We start from the raw sequence: 13,767 nt of genomic DNA on the forward strand, positions 1-13,767 counted from the left end.
ATCACTGTATTGAGCAGCTTACATTTGACACTGTGCTCTTTTCCAGCATGACTCACAGGGCTTTCTCTTTTAAGCCAGGTTAAAGGAAAACTCCCAATGGTTCTGACTCGAAAGGGGAAACAGCATTACAGTTAGGTATAAGAGCAAGAGTGTGAAAACTCTGTCTGAGACAATGGGGGGGGAGCTTTGGGCTGCCTTCAAAATGGCAATGCCAAGCTCCTTCTCTCCTCCTCCAGTTCTTTAACAGAGCTCTTTAAGAGAGCTCAGCTGTGAGCCACCTGTCAAGGGAGGAAGGACTAATGCCAGGTTGCATGAGGGCTCAACAAGTTCCTTATCAGGTCAGTGTTTCAATGTGACAAGACGGCGGGGAGGGGGGTAGAGTGGCACCAGCAGAGAGTTTTGTGGGGAAAGTGGCATGTGAATGCAGTCCCTGCCTGCCTCTAACCCATTTGCTAGTGCTTTCACGGCAGGGGGTGCAATTTCACACCCTGTGTGGAACCACCCCTCACTTAATTTTTGTACATCTGAAGATAGAAACAGTGTATTACCCTGAAACACTGGCCTTCTGAGCAGGTGATAAGCATGGAACTATTTTAGTTGTTTCAGACACTGCATTTTTATGTGGAGCAGTGACTCCCAGACAAGTACATCTGTGAACATGAAGGAAGGCCTCCAGGCTTGCAGCCTCATCAGGATGACACTAGAATTGTTGCTTTCACTCAGACAGAATACCAAGTCATCCTGATTTCATGATGGAAACAAAACTTCCCTCCAATCTTAAAAAAGGCCACCATCAGCCTTTATCCAGATGTGTCATCCTATCTGAATCATGATATCAAGATCTCACATTACTTCAGATGGGAATTCACTTTTGTTGTATCACACATAGATAAGACATTGAACAAAGGTGAGAATATATCAGGTGGAGGGCAAGTGAAAGGTTCAGGGCAAGAGACTCCAGACATTGATGGAGGGAACCAGAGATGGAAGATGTGAAGGTATAAGATGTCATATATGGAGACACACACAAAGGGACATAAGAAATTACCAAGTCATATGACTGGTCTACCTGGAGGGAGCCAATGGTTCTGCTGGCTTTTAGGCAGTGAAGGGACTCTTCCAGCACCTGTTGCTTATGCTGTTTTAACTGGAAAGAGACCAGGGGTAGGAACTTGTACACACAAAGCAACTCATCCAGCACTGAGCAACAAGAGTTGTCTTTCTGAAGGCCATATGCCTTCTCAAACCATTGGTACACCATGCCAACCGGCAACAGCTTTAAAAACTCTCAGGATGAGCTCGTCTCCAGGACTGCTGTCCATTAATGCTTCTAATTGGAAATATTAAGGAATATGCATGAACCTAAGCGTGCAAAATGCATGCCTTTCCATGGCACATTGTATCTATTATTCAGCAGCCAAGCCAAACACAAATGAAAAAAAAGCAAGGACAGACAGACAAAGCTGCAAGAAGCTTGTCCAGCCAGCTTTGTCACTCAAATACCCCACCTCACTATCCATGTGTCTTTTATCCATACAGGTCTCATGATCCCCAGCATAGCCCTTTGAAATGGTCAAAGGGGACCCCTTCCTTTGCTAATCATCAACAGAAAACCTGGCTAGATCCACCCCCTTAGATGGGCAGAAAAAGTCTGGTAAGAAGCTCTGTTTCTCAGAAAGCAATTTTTTTCCCAGAAGCACCTGTCAGGAAAAAAAAAAAGAAATTAGCATGGTCACTTCCCCACAGTAGTTTCAGGCAGCTGGGTGTCAGCCAAGGAAATAGCACGATCAATGCTCACGGAAGATACACCCAGAATATTACCAAGCTGGGCCTGTGATTCCTTTACACAAGAGTGACCTATATGAACCACCGTGCTGATTCACCTTTACCATTCATTCAGCATCCTTTTCCCCACCTCCTCTGTTCAAAGCAGTAAAGAACACTATTGACAACTTTGCAGCTAAACCATTTTTTTAAATTATTTTTTTTAAAGAAGATTCATCTTGTTAATTAAGCACATTTGTATTCCAGGCATTTAAGAACAGCAGCCACCAAACACAGAAGGAATTTCTGTTAGCCAAGAAGGAGAATTCAGAAAGTGGGAAGCTGCTGCCAAAGAGGTTACGAATTGCTAAACAGAACAGAAATGGATTGCAAATGGAGAGAGATTCCTGCAATCTTGTAGGGGAAGGTTTCATTATACTAGCACTACTGCTGTGCTCTCGTATAAAGCTGCCTTACTTAAAACCAACTGCCCAGATAAATATTCCAGGAGTCACTTAAGTGACTGACAGAGTAAAAGCAATTACTCCATTTAATTCACTGCTCCTTTTTTTTCAGTCTTTGTATCTCCGGCTTGTCAGGAATGAATCTCTGCACTTGCGGTGGATGCAGAGAGTGAAAACTCTGTGTCGAGTTACAATGAGTGGAATGGAAGTCCCAAGCTGTTTCAACAGACTGCAGTGTAATAAATTGAAATTTCAAGTCAAAACCCTAACTCAATGATGACATTTTACTACACACACAAAAAGTCCACTTTCATTCCCCCCCTCCCTTTTCTCCATCACTGGCAATGCTTACCATGACTGACATTTTAAAGTATTCCAAACAAAGGAGTATACATTAAAATGATGATTATTCCATCGCAAGACTTTGGATGGAGGGAAGTTCTCTTCCTCCCCCTTCATCTTACTCTTTTGAATGTTACAAAGTGGGGGTGGGGGGGCAAAAGACCCTCTAGCTTCACTGGCTCTCTAGATACCTCCTCTTCCCTGCAATTCCATTCCCAAGTGCTGCAGGCCAAAACAAAAAATGCTACTTACTGTGTCATCCTTCATGTTGCTGATCCATTCGACAGGAGAATTCTCTAGGCAGAATCCCAGCAATCTTAGACCTTAGAATGCTTACTAATCAAGAACAACACGGATGACTGGATTTCCCCTGTTCTGTTCCTTTATTTCACCCTGTGCTACATTCGACTCTTCAGTTCCAGATAATCTGGGGACATTTCTAAGTTTAAGTTAGAAGATGAGCTATTTGCTTTATCAAATTAGTACACACCAAAGAAACACTGAGGAGTCGGGAGCAATCTTGATGCAACTGAATGATCACATCATTAAGATTCTATGATGTTCTACTGATGAGCTCATGCACACCAATGTGCCTTCGTAAAGCCTGACACAGCTATATACACAGCCCCATGACAAATGCATGTCCCTCCCCAATGTTGTCCACAACAATGTGCGTAGCTTTCACTGAAGTTGCACATCCCCTGAACAGCATGCAATCATGAACATTGCTTTTGCAGAGCTTTACTGTTCCTCCTGGTGTTCCCCTGGAATTATAACTGATCTCCAGAGTACAGAGTACATTTTCCCGGGGAAGAAATGACAGATTCAAAGGGATGACTCCATGGCATCATATCTCTGCTCAGCTACCTTGCCTCCCAAGCACTGCCTTCTCCAGGCGCTGCCCCCAAATCTCCAAGAATGTCCCAAGATGGAGTTGGTAACCCTAGACTGCATCCATGATGTCTACTCTCTGAACTTGCCATTTTCTCCAGAGGAACTGACCTCTGTAGTCTAGGAGATCAGTTGTAATTCCAGGAGAACTCCAGGCCCCATTTGAAAGATGACAAACCTGGATCAAAGCTATCCATAACATGCAGCTCTTCTTGCAAGTTCCTTTACGGGCATCACCCATCTGTCGGTCAGATATGACAGCTCTGCTTCCCCCACGGTGTCCAAGGTAATCAGAATTTAGTGCCTCCTAGCCTCTGGCAAGGCTGGAAAAGAACACTGGCATACAGAAGAGCTTTCAGTGCTCTAACATCCAAAAAGAGTTGGATTACTTGTCCAGCCGCAAAGCTGCTCTTGCAGGCTATGATCTAAAGACAAAACACAACCCACATGATACTTTTTTAAAAAATAGAGCCAACTAAAAGGACACAAAAAAGCATGCAAGCTTTTGAGTTCACGAGAACTCTTCATCAGGCTGGATGTTACCAAATAAAAATGTTTCAGGCAATGATTTTAAGGTCTCTCCTTGCTAGTGTTCCTGTCCTAACACTTGCAGGCAAGAAGGCAAAATGTTGCCATTGATGTCAGTTTGCACCCGGACTTCTGAGAGCAAGGAAAGAACAAATGGTGCCTCTCCACTGAAAGGCAAGAACCTCCTGTAGTCACGGCTGAGGCTTGAGTATGCACTGTGGGATGTGCAACATTTGCAGATTGCTAGCTCTCCCAATTAACATTCTCGGTGCTACATATTCCTGCAGAAACAGCTAACAACATTGTGAAAATGCTCCACATGACTGAACCATTTTCATCAAGCATCCTGCAAACGTGGAGTTTCGTGTTTCCAGAGATGCTGCCAGGAAGAAGTAAACAACTCATACTCGCTCAGTTGTTCAGAAGCCACCTGCGGCTCTTTGGAGCACTGTTTCGGGACCTTGGTCCTTCTGTACTGGAGGCAACAAGGCTTGAATCTTGGCCCTTCAGTATGGATGGTATTTGCTCTGTGGTGACCCCTCCCTACGCATTTATGGGATACATTTCCTGACCACCCCCCAATACTTTTGCATGTATTGAATCTGCGGTATGAGAAGTTCTTGGAGCAGTGATCTTCACTCAGTTGCTTGAGAAAAACCTGTGGTTCTTCTAAGCATTCAGTAGGCAGCCGTGTTGGTCTGAAGCAATAGAACAAAGCAGTAGACAAGTGCACTTCATCAGACAAAATGCTTAAGAGCATATGAAAGCTTACATTCTGAATAAAACTTAGTTGGTCTTAAAGGTGCACTTGTCTACTGCTTTGTTCTTCTAAGCACTGTTCCCCAATGTGACACCTGCCCCATGTTTCAGGAAAAGCCCTTGCCCAGTGGGGCTTGTGATTAGCAGGTGGTCCCTACCTCGAAACAGCCCCAACCAGATGAATGTGCAAGTTGCAAAAATCCTTGAGGTGCAAGAATCATGCCAGGGATTAAAGTAAATGTGGCTGTTTTGGTTGATGGTGATTGTAAAACTAGCTCTCCACAAGCCACAAAATGAGCACCACTGGTCTAAGCCAACTCATGAACATATGAAGCTGCCTTATACTGCATCAGACTCTCAGTCCATCAATGTCAGTATTGTCTACTCAGACTGGCAGCGGCTCTCCACGGTCTCAAGCTGAGGTTTTTCACACCTATTTGCCTGGACCCTTCTCAGTTGGAGATGCCAGAGATTGAACCTGGGACTTTCTGCTTACCAAGCAGATGCTCTACCACTGAGCCACCATCCCTCCCCAATGTCGTCTACTCCAAACAGCTAAGGATAGAAAATGAACTTCACAGAATCATAGAGTTAGAAGGGAACTCCATGGTCATCTAGTTCAACCGCCTAAACAACCCAGGAAATTCACAGCCACCTCTCTCACCTCCCTCTAAACTTAAATCAATAGTTCTTTCCAGACATTAAAAGCACCCATACCAACAATAATCAATAGGAGCACATGCTACCTATGATGTTCCCGATACATATAGATGTTGTCTGATACATGTTGTCTGAACAGGGGTAATGCACATCCAACTTCAGTAACACAACTCCTGATAAATCCAGGATTCATTTTATGAACACCAAGATGTGTCATGCATGTTAAATATGTGCAGGACTCTTTTTCTAGCAGGAGTTCCTCTGCATATTAGGCTACACCTTCCTGCTGTAGCCAATCCTCCAAGAGCTTAGAGGACTCCTAGTACAGGGTCTACTGTAAACTCCAGGAGGACTGGCTATATCAGGGGGGCATGGCCTAATTAGCAGAGGAGCTCCTGCTAGAAAAAGAGCCCTGAATATGTGTGTTGTCCCTGTTCACACAACATGGTGACTAAGTGTATTGAAAAGATCTCAGGTAGTGCACGTTGCTACACACAGTGAGTAGGCTCCTGGTCTGCTTGACTGTAATACCTGAAAAGGTCTATATGCACTGCAAGCTGTTATGTAAAGCAAGCTTGGATGATGCACTCCAACTGTGTCATTTGTCTGAAATTACCAGACACTGATTTGCAGGTAGGAAGCATTCAACGGAGTCATAGATGCATTAAGGCATTCAGGCAGTAGAGAAGTTGCTGCTTTCTTTATGATGCTTAAGGGAAAGAAAATTGGAAGGCATAGGAAGGGGAGTTTGTTTCCATTTTATCTCCCCAACACAAAGGTTAACCTTTGTTTCTCTACTGCCCATGTACCCACCCAAGTCAAACTACCTTGGAACGCACAATGGCCAATCACCAAGTAGCTAAACGGCAGGGATATTAGCAAGCATCGTACTAATTGCCTTGTCTCTCTTACCCTTTCCCCTCCGAGGAAATCTGGGTAATATACATGTTATTGTCGGAATCAGTTCTCACAACAACCCTGCTAGGCAGGCCATGCTCACCTGAGAGGAGGAACTATAATGGAAGGACATCTGGTGTTCTTAAGGAGGAATTTGCTAATGAGTCTTCTATAGTCAAATCAAATGTCCTCGCCACCACACTAGCTCTCTTCTAGTGGCCTTATTTATTTAGATATTTGTTTGGTTTTGTTCCTTAATGGGAACCCAAAGCAACTTACAACACTGTCTCCCTCCTCCAGGCAAGACTGAAAGGTCCAAGGTCATCAGTGAACTTTGATGGCAGAGTAAAGACTCCAACCCAAATTTCCCAGAACCTAGTCCGGCACTCCATCCACTACATTGCCCTGGAATGCTGTTTTGCCACTACTTCTGGTGGCACATAACAAGCATTAAAAAAGCTGATAGGGTCACAGTGAGCCAATGAGGGAGAGGAATCTAAGTACCTCCCATCCATTCCATGAGAACCCCAAGGCTACAATGGGATTTCTTGTTGGGCTATTGTAAATCAGCATTTTTCTCATTCACCATTGCTTTGTCAGAGCAGTCTTTCTCCTATTCAACTTCTCAATTAAAATTAAATTCCATAGAAAATAGTGCACAATGCATTTTTTTTTTTAAAAAAAGATGTTTCTAAATAAGCAAGCAGAGGAAACAGAGCCAGGTTGGTGCAGTGGTTAAGTGTGCGGACTCTTATCTGGGAGAACCGGGTTTGATTCCCCCCTCCTCCACTTGCACCTCCTGAAATAGCCTTGGGTTAGCCATAGCACTGGCAAAGGTTGTCCTTGAAAGGGCACCTGCTGTGAGAGCCCTCTCAGCCCCACCCACCTCACAGGGTGTCCGTTGTGGGGGGAGAAGATATAGAAGATTGTGAGCTGCTCTGAGTCTGATTCAGAAAGAAGGGTGGGGTATAAATCTGCAATTCTTCTTCTTTAATCCCACCACCACAAAAAAAGGTTCTCTTTTCAACAAAGCCTCCATGCAGCCACATTCTGCAGCCCTGACTCACTCCAGCATGGTCTGCAGCAGCGTCTCTGTCACATCCTTCTCCGAACAAATGTGCTGAAGCTTGCCACTCACAGTCTGCAAAGTCACAATTAAGGATGTGTCGCTTGAAGCAAATGTGGAGGCTCATCCTCAAGCAAGACAGCTAGAGAAATTGCAAGAGAATCTACCCCCCTCCCCCCAAAAAGAAGGCACTCTTATAAAAACCATCAGAATTTCTCATGGAGGTCCCACACATCAATCTGTTCAGATGTCCAGAAAGGTCCAAGTCAAACTTCCCAAAAGCTTGGAGTTTTGCATCCAGTTCATAATAATAAGAGTGTCAGGATATAGAATCAAACAGGAGAGCCAGTTTCATGTAGTGGTTAAGTGTGTTGACTCTTATCTGGGAGAACCGAGTTTGATTCCCCACTCCTCCACTTGCAGCTGCCGGAATCACCTTGTCCTTGAAAGGGCAGCTTCTGGGAGAGCTCTCTCAGTCCCACCCACCTCACGGGTTGTCTGTGATGAGGGAAGATGATAAAGGAGATTGTAAGCCACTCTGAGACTGATTCAGATATAAGGGCGGGGTATAAATCTACGGTCTTCTTCCTCCTCTTTTTCCCGCACAAGAAACAAGGCTGAAGTAATTTAATCACATTTGGGATGACTTTGGCAACAGTTTCCTTCTGCCTTTGGGTAACATTGCTGTTTGTTTACTGAATGTTGTTTCCCCACTGAACATAAGATTAATCTTATGTACCTGTTTCTGTTCTGCAAAGAGGTGTTAAGGGGGTTTGCTACACAGCTGAATTCCTTTGCCAAACTAGAAAAAGAAAGAAAATGGCAGGATGAAAGGGAGGAGGGGGATAAAAGTGTGCTTTAAAAAAATCTCTCTGGAGATAATAAATTGACATTCCTCTGGGACCATTTTAATTCATTCCACAGCACGCTAGACAGAGTTACAAGTGAAGTTTTAAACCTGCTAACAGGGATTTTACAAGAGCAAAAAGGTAATAGCAAGTTATACAATTTCTGTCAAGTCACTCTACTAAACTCAGAGACAATAATTGAAAGCGACTGACTTTCAAACTATTTGGAATAATGAAAAGCAGAGTCTCCCTTCACAGGCCCAATGGGATAATGGAATGCACCTTTCCAATTTACATTTCTCTGTTCCATATTTCATCCTTTGTGTCTAGGCAATTCATTCCTCCAAGAGCGGGAGCCTTCAAGAAGAGCCAACGCAAGATGTAATCACTTGCTCTTTGCCACACAAAATGGCTGCAGCCCTCTACACAGCTGCTGAAGGGTAAATACCAGTGACATCACTGTTGACTTCTTCACATACAGATGTATGAAGGACTGCAGACAATGTGATGTGTTGCGTCCTGCCAGGTTCGTGATGGGAAGACCCACACCCCAAGACTTGTTACTTGGCACTGACTTCCAAACAACCAAATTAAGATCTGGGTACCAGAGATTTAAGGTAGCTTGTCAAGTCTGAACACAAAGCATCACCTTCTCAAGGGCATATGTTCCATCAAGGACAAAGGCTTCTAAGCCTGAAAACAATGGAGTCAACCTTTCCATTTCCCCTTGACTATATACAATATTCAGCAAAATAGTGTCCCAGACTGTGAGCAGTGAATATACATAGCACTGCTCTTGACCGATTATACTTTACTTCCCAAAGGTGGATCTCTTCTTTACCTCTACTATGCCCCAAGATTGCTTCTAGGTAGTTCACAGGAAGTGGGAAAGCATTTACCAAAAAATACTCTTAGCATACCTCTAACTAAAGGAAAGACTAAAGAAAAACTCCAAGGAGCCATTCCCAAATCCTCACCACTACGCCAAGAACAAGCAGATTCCCCACTGCAGTGTATTTATCGCAAGCTTTCTGTGAAAGTCGCTGCAGAATTGCACCATAAAGCTCTGGTGTGCCACTATAACCGTACAGGCATGCAGACAAGTAAAACAGATGGTTTCTCCATGCTTAGCATTTTTTTACAGCTTTTTTGACGCTGAACAGGACCCCACAGGGTCACCGTGAAGAGGTAAGTCACTCTCTACGCTTCCCATCAAACAAAGGCAATGTACCTGACACACACTCTGTACGGAGCAAGCCCCATTCAACCCAAGGGGACCATGTGAAGACTCAGCGCTTAGGGAACCATGCGGCAAGGCTAAGAGAACTGGCAGAAGGCTACCTCCAGAGAACTCATGAGCAGAAGGTCTACAAGCTGAATGCTTTCCAGAAGGTGCTCCATGCATTCTACTACCAATAAAGTAGCATCACTATCAGTCATGCTCCCTTAATGTTATCATCTTTGAGTCCATGACACTGTGCACCAAAGAACTATTCCCCCTCTCAGTGTGCTGCCGCTTCTCCCCAAAAATGTGGCTACACCACCCTCAAGCACCTTAACTGTTTGGATAACCCAATGTAATATTCAAAGGCAGTCTTCAAAAATCATGCTACCAAAATCCCCAGAGCAAACCAAAGCTGACCCAGCGAGAGTCAACATGCCACACTAATTTCTTTCACTGAAGCAGCATGCCTCTGTTTCTCTGAGAAAAGAATCCGCAAGCACATGTCTGGCGACAGCAAGCCTCTTTGGCTCTAGGATCAAGCCATTACCTAGAACATAAAAAGACTAGAATCTTTTAAAAGTTCCCATTTCCTTCTCAGTCCTCAACATGTGGCCTTTCCAAGCCCACCATCAGAAGCAGACTGTACGAGACAGGAATGTGCACAAACAGAGCGCCGGCTGCATTCCGACACCCATCAGTTAGTTCTGGTTACAGCTCAGAGCACACTCCGTAGGGCTAGACTATAAACAAATGGGTGTTGGAAAGGAAGGAGACTGACACGTTCTTAACTACAGCAGAGCAAGAGGGATTGGCAGAACATGGCTTAGGCCCACGCAGAATACAAATGCTTTACAGGACTACAGGTCCAGATCTTTGATCTCTCCAGTTTTGCAGAGGCTATGATGTATAAAATCAACTGTACTGAGCAGACAGTCCTAGGCTGAATATCAATTATCCTTTAACTATAAGCAAGGCACTCTCCGGCACACTTTTGGAAGCAGCGGCTTGCCAGGAGGGACTATGGAGCTGTGAAGCAACAAGACCTCTTGGGGGGGGGGTGGAGGGGGGAGTAAAATGCAAACAAAGATCTGAACAAGCAATGAGGACAAAAGAGAGGCATATGCCTTAACAGTTTTATTTGGCAAAAGAGACAGACATATGTCTTAACAGTTTTATTTGGCAAAAGGAAGATTTAAATAGAGAATATTTACACCTCTTGCACTAACAGCAGCATTCTGCTACCTGACTTTGTTCCCATAAAAGAAAACTGATGCTCCAATATTTCTTTTTTTTAAAAAAATCATGGACTTAAATGGTGTTCAATTTTATTTTCAGATCTGGCTACAGACACTGAATTCACCATCTCTTGTTTCCAACACACTCTTAACTAGAGCTTCTTTTTTGAGGGGGGGGGGGGTTGCCTATTAAGCTAACCCTTGAATACCCACCATTTAAGTCATTACTATTCCAAGCTCATCTTTTGCAATTAATGCAGACACCCATCCCAGCACACAAACCAGGACTTGTTTTACATTCTCTACTGATATAATAACTGGTGGGTTTGTTTTTTTATTTTGCCTCTGTTTGTCTGCCTGCTTCATCCAAACCCAAGCTTCCCTCCTGCTTGGCTTGATCTTATGCAAAATTTACCATTTTGAAAGCATCCGAGTATGAAGGCATAACTCAAGCTCCCATGCACGTTTCAGATGTGAAAACTAACTGCTTTTGACAAACCGGTAGAGGTTTCTTTCAATTTATTCACCACGGTCTCTGCATTTAAATTCAATCATACAGAACCATACAGTTCTCTTGGTAGTGCTACAGGAGAGGTTTCTACAGCTCACTTTTTACCAGGTGAAGAGTTCAGTGTAACTTGCAGGCTTACACTTTCTCAGCGATGAAGAGTCTTGTGTCACTTAGTTTATGGAAACTGCTGGCAGGATTACCCCCAAAAAGATTACAGTTAAAACTCTCTTACAGTATTGGCATCATATGGTTAAGGTGTTGGGTAACTAAAAGAATATCTTCCTACTTGCCAGCCTCTCTAACAATTCACTTTGATATTTTTACCAGTCCTTTCCTATTTTAATATTGTGAAATAAGTTGGTTTGATGGGAGCAAGTTTCTCCTCTTTTTGGACCCGTCCAGTATTGCCCTTACAACAATACTGACCACACACACCCCCTTGCCATTTGCTCCTAGGTAAGCACCGTCTATTTGGGACTGGGCTCCAGTTTCTGCACCATGGCTGCCTTTCACCATTACGTCCAGGCTGGGATGGAAGTCTGATGCTTACTTCAAAGGCATCAGTTCCATTATTGTGCCTCATGCAACACTGGGTGCCAACTATTTTGAGGAGTTGCTGCCAGCAGGGTCCACACTGCCTCTTCCTCCCCCCCAAATCCTGGAGAAGTTAATATCCCCCCCACCCTCTTTCCCCAGACCTCAAAGCGACTTCTTTACTAGTTATTACTATGCTAAGCTTGCAAGCAGAGGGAAAGCAGGGAGACCCCTCTCCGCTCTGCAGCCAATCTGCACGCTTCTCTCCGCAGCAGCCAGCAGGTTGTCGAGTTCCATGCCATGATCAATTTCTGCCTTAAAAAAAAAATGCCAGAAGCCAGCCTGATTAACTTTCCTCCTTCTCTTCCAACACCTCTAAAAAATGAGGGGGGGGGTAACTCTATGCTCCCTCCTCCTGGGAAAACCATGCCCCCTTTTCCCTTCTTGGGCAGCATGTCCACATAAGAAGATATCAGCTCAATCCCTGCAATGCCTGGATTTCCCCCCTCCCGGTTCCAGAGCTCAAGGAAATAAAATTTAGACAGATACATATACACATATATTCTCTCCCCTGCCTGATCTGCTTTGCATCTCATTCCAATACGCCAAATGCACAGCAACTTTAAGCTCATCATTGGAGTTGAAGGGAATCCTTCAATCAGGGAACTTCATTTACAATCCAGCACAGTGCCTGGGCTTTTAGCTCCCTCCCCACACCCCAGCAGGTTTTTAATGCAATCCCTATCTAATGCAGTCTCCATTACAAGATTACAATTGCATCAATAAAAATACTCCATATGTTTCCCGCACACACGTACACATAGGACCCAGCCTCTCACCACCCCCAGCCTTCCCCCCCCCCCCCCACACACACCACCCTTCCCTCCAAGTGCCCTGTCTGACACCCTAACCTGAACCGTTTCCATCGGAGTGCTGGGATCTGTGCTCTGCATAGAAGGGCTGTATCTTCCAGGGGGATCTCGAGGCACGCCACAAATCTGCCGGCGGATCCCACACACACACACACACACACCCCGCCTGCCAGAAGCTACGGAGCCTTTCCAAATCGCTGGTGTACCACCCATAGCTAGACGGCTGCAAAAACCCTCAGCCGCAAACATCCCCACCAGCCACACACTCTTCACCAGAGGAGAGTCGCACGCCCAAGCCAGTCTCACCGGAGGCATCTGGCGCTCAGGCGATGGAGGGCTTGCATTGGCAAAGGAGGATGAGTGTCTTTTGGGGGGGGGGGGGGAGTGAAGGAAGGGAAGAGATGCGAGGCTCTCCATGCCAGACCTCCCCAGCCCCTCTTTCCGTACCGCCCTCCCCCGCCGCGCCACCTACTTCGCAAGCCTTACCTTGAATTCCTTCATAGGAGAGAGAATCTCCGGCTACAGCAACTCCTCAGCCATGCTTCCTCGCTGCCTTCAAGCCAGCCCCTAAGCGCCCCATGGGGTATCAAACCCAAATCCTTGGTCTGGTCCAAAATTGAAAAGGGAAGGAGAGAAGGCGAAAGGCTGCAAGGAGGGGAAAACGAGGGCTGGCGAGAGCATCAAGCGCGAAGCGCTTTTCCACGGAGCATCTTTAGAGGAAGGAGATCCTAACTTGAGCGAATTCTTGAAGTGTGCCTGGCTTAGCAGCCGCGGGAGGGAAGGGAAAGGCGGCTGCTTGGCCAGTAGGAGGGGAAAGGCGGCAAGCGAAAGCCTTCTCCCCCTTTTCTCCCACGGAAGACTTGAAGAAGGTGCCAAGTCCGGGCAGCTGCTGGCTGGTCGGCTTTCAACTTGCCGGAGGAGACGGACAACTTGGAAAAAGAAAACCTTCGTTGTGCTTTTTTGTTGTTGTCGCTGTTGGTTTGCGGGAGCCAAGTGCCGGCCAGCCGGAGTTCTTCTCTGCAGGATCGGGAGCTTCGGGGCTCGTGGGAAGGGGGGCGAGGGGAAGCTCCGGGGCGGCACCAGCGAGGTCTCCCCCAGGAGAAAAGAGGGGGACTCCCTTCTTCGGCTCAGCCGGCTGATCCGCGAGGCTCCCCCCGAGGGCGCGCTGGGG

At 45.6% G+C, this 13,767-nt stretch overlaps 1 protein-coding gene across 3 annotated transcripts in view; it reads right to left on the reverse strand.

Moving 5' to 3' along the window:
• The window catches only part of LOC132578874 (protocadherin-11 X-linked-like), a 1,063,113-nt gene extending 1,049,895 nt beyond the window's left edge, over nt 1–13,218 (reverse strand). For 2 of the 3 annotated variants that reach the window (XM_060248967.1, XM_060248969.1), the window contains exon 1: nt 13,083–13,200. The gene's annotated coding sequence lies outside the window, so the exon portion shown is untranslated. Of the gene's footprint in view, nt 1–13,082 lie in introns of all 3 variants that reach the window. The other variant, XM_060248968.1, reaches the window with a different exon arrangement.
• Nucleotides 13,219–13,767: the final 549 nt, after the last annotated feature.

Source organism: Heteronotia binoei, chromosome 11 (genome assembly GCF_032191835.1).
Source record: "Heteronotia binoei isolate CCM8104 ecotype False Entrance Well chromosome 11, APGP_CSIRO_Hbin_v1, whole genome shotgun sequence".
NCBI classification, from domain to species: domain Eukaryota; kingdom Metazoa; phylum Chordata; class Lepidosauria; order Squamata; family Gekkonidae; genus Heteronotia; species Heteronotia binoei.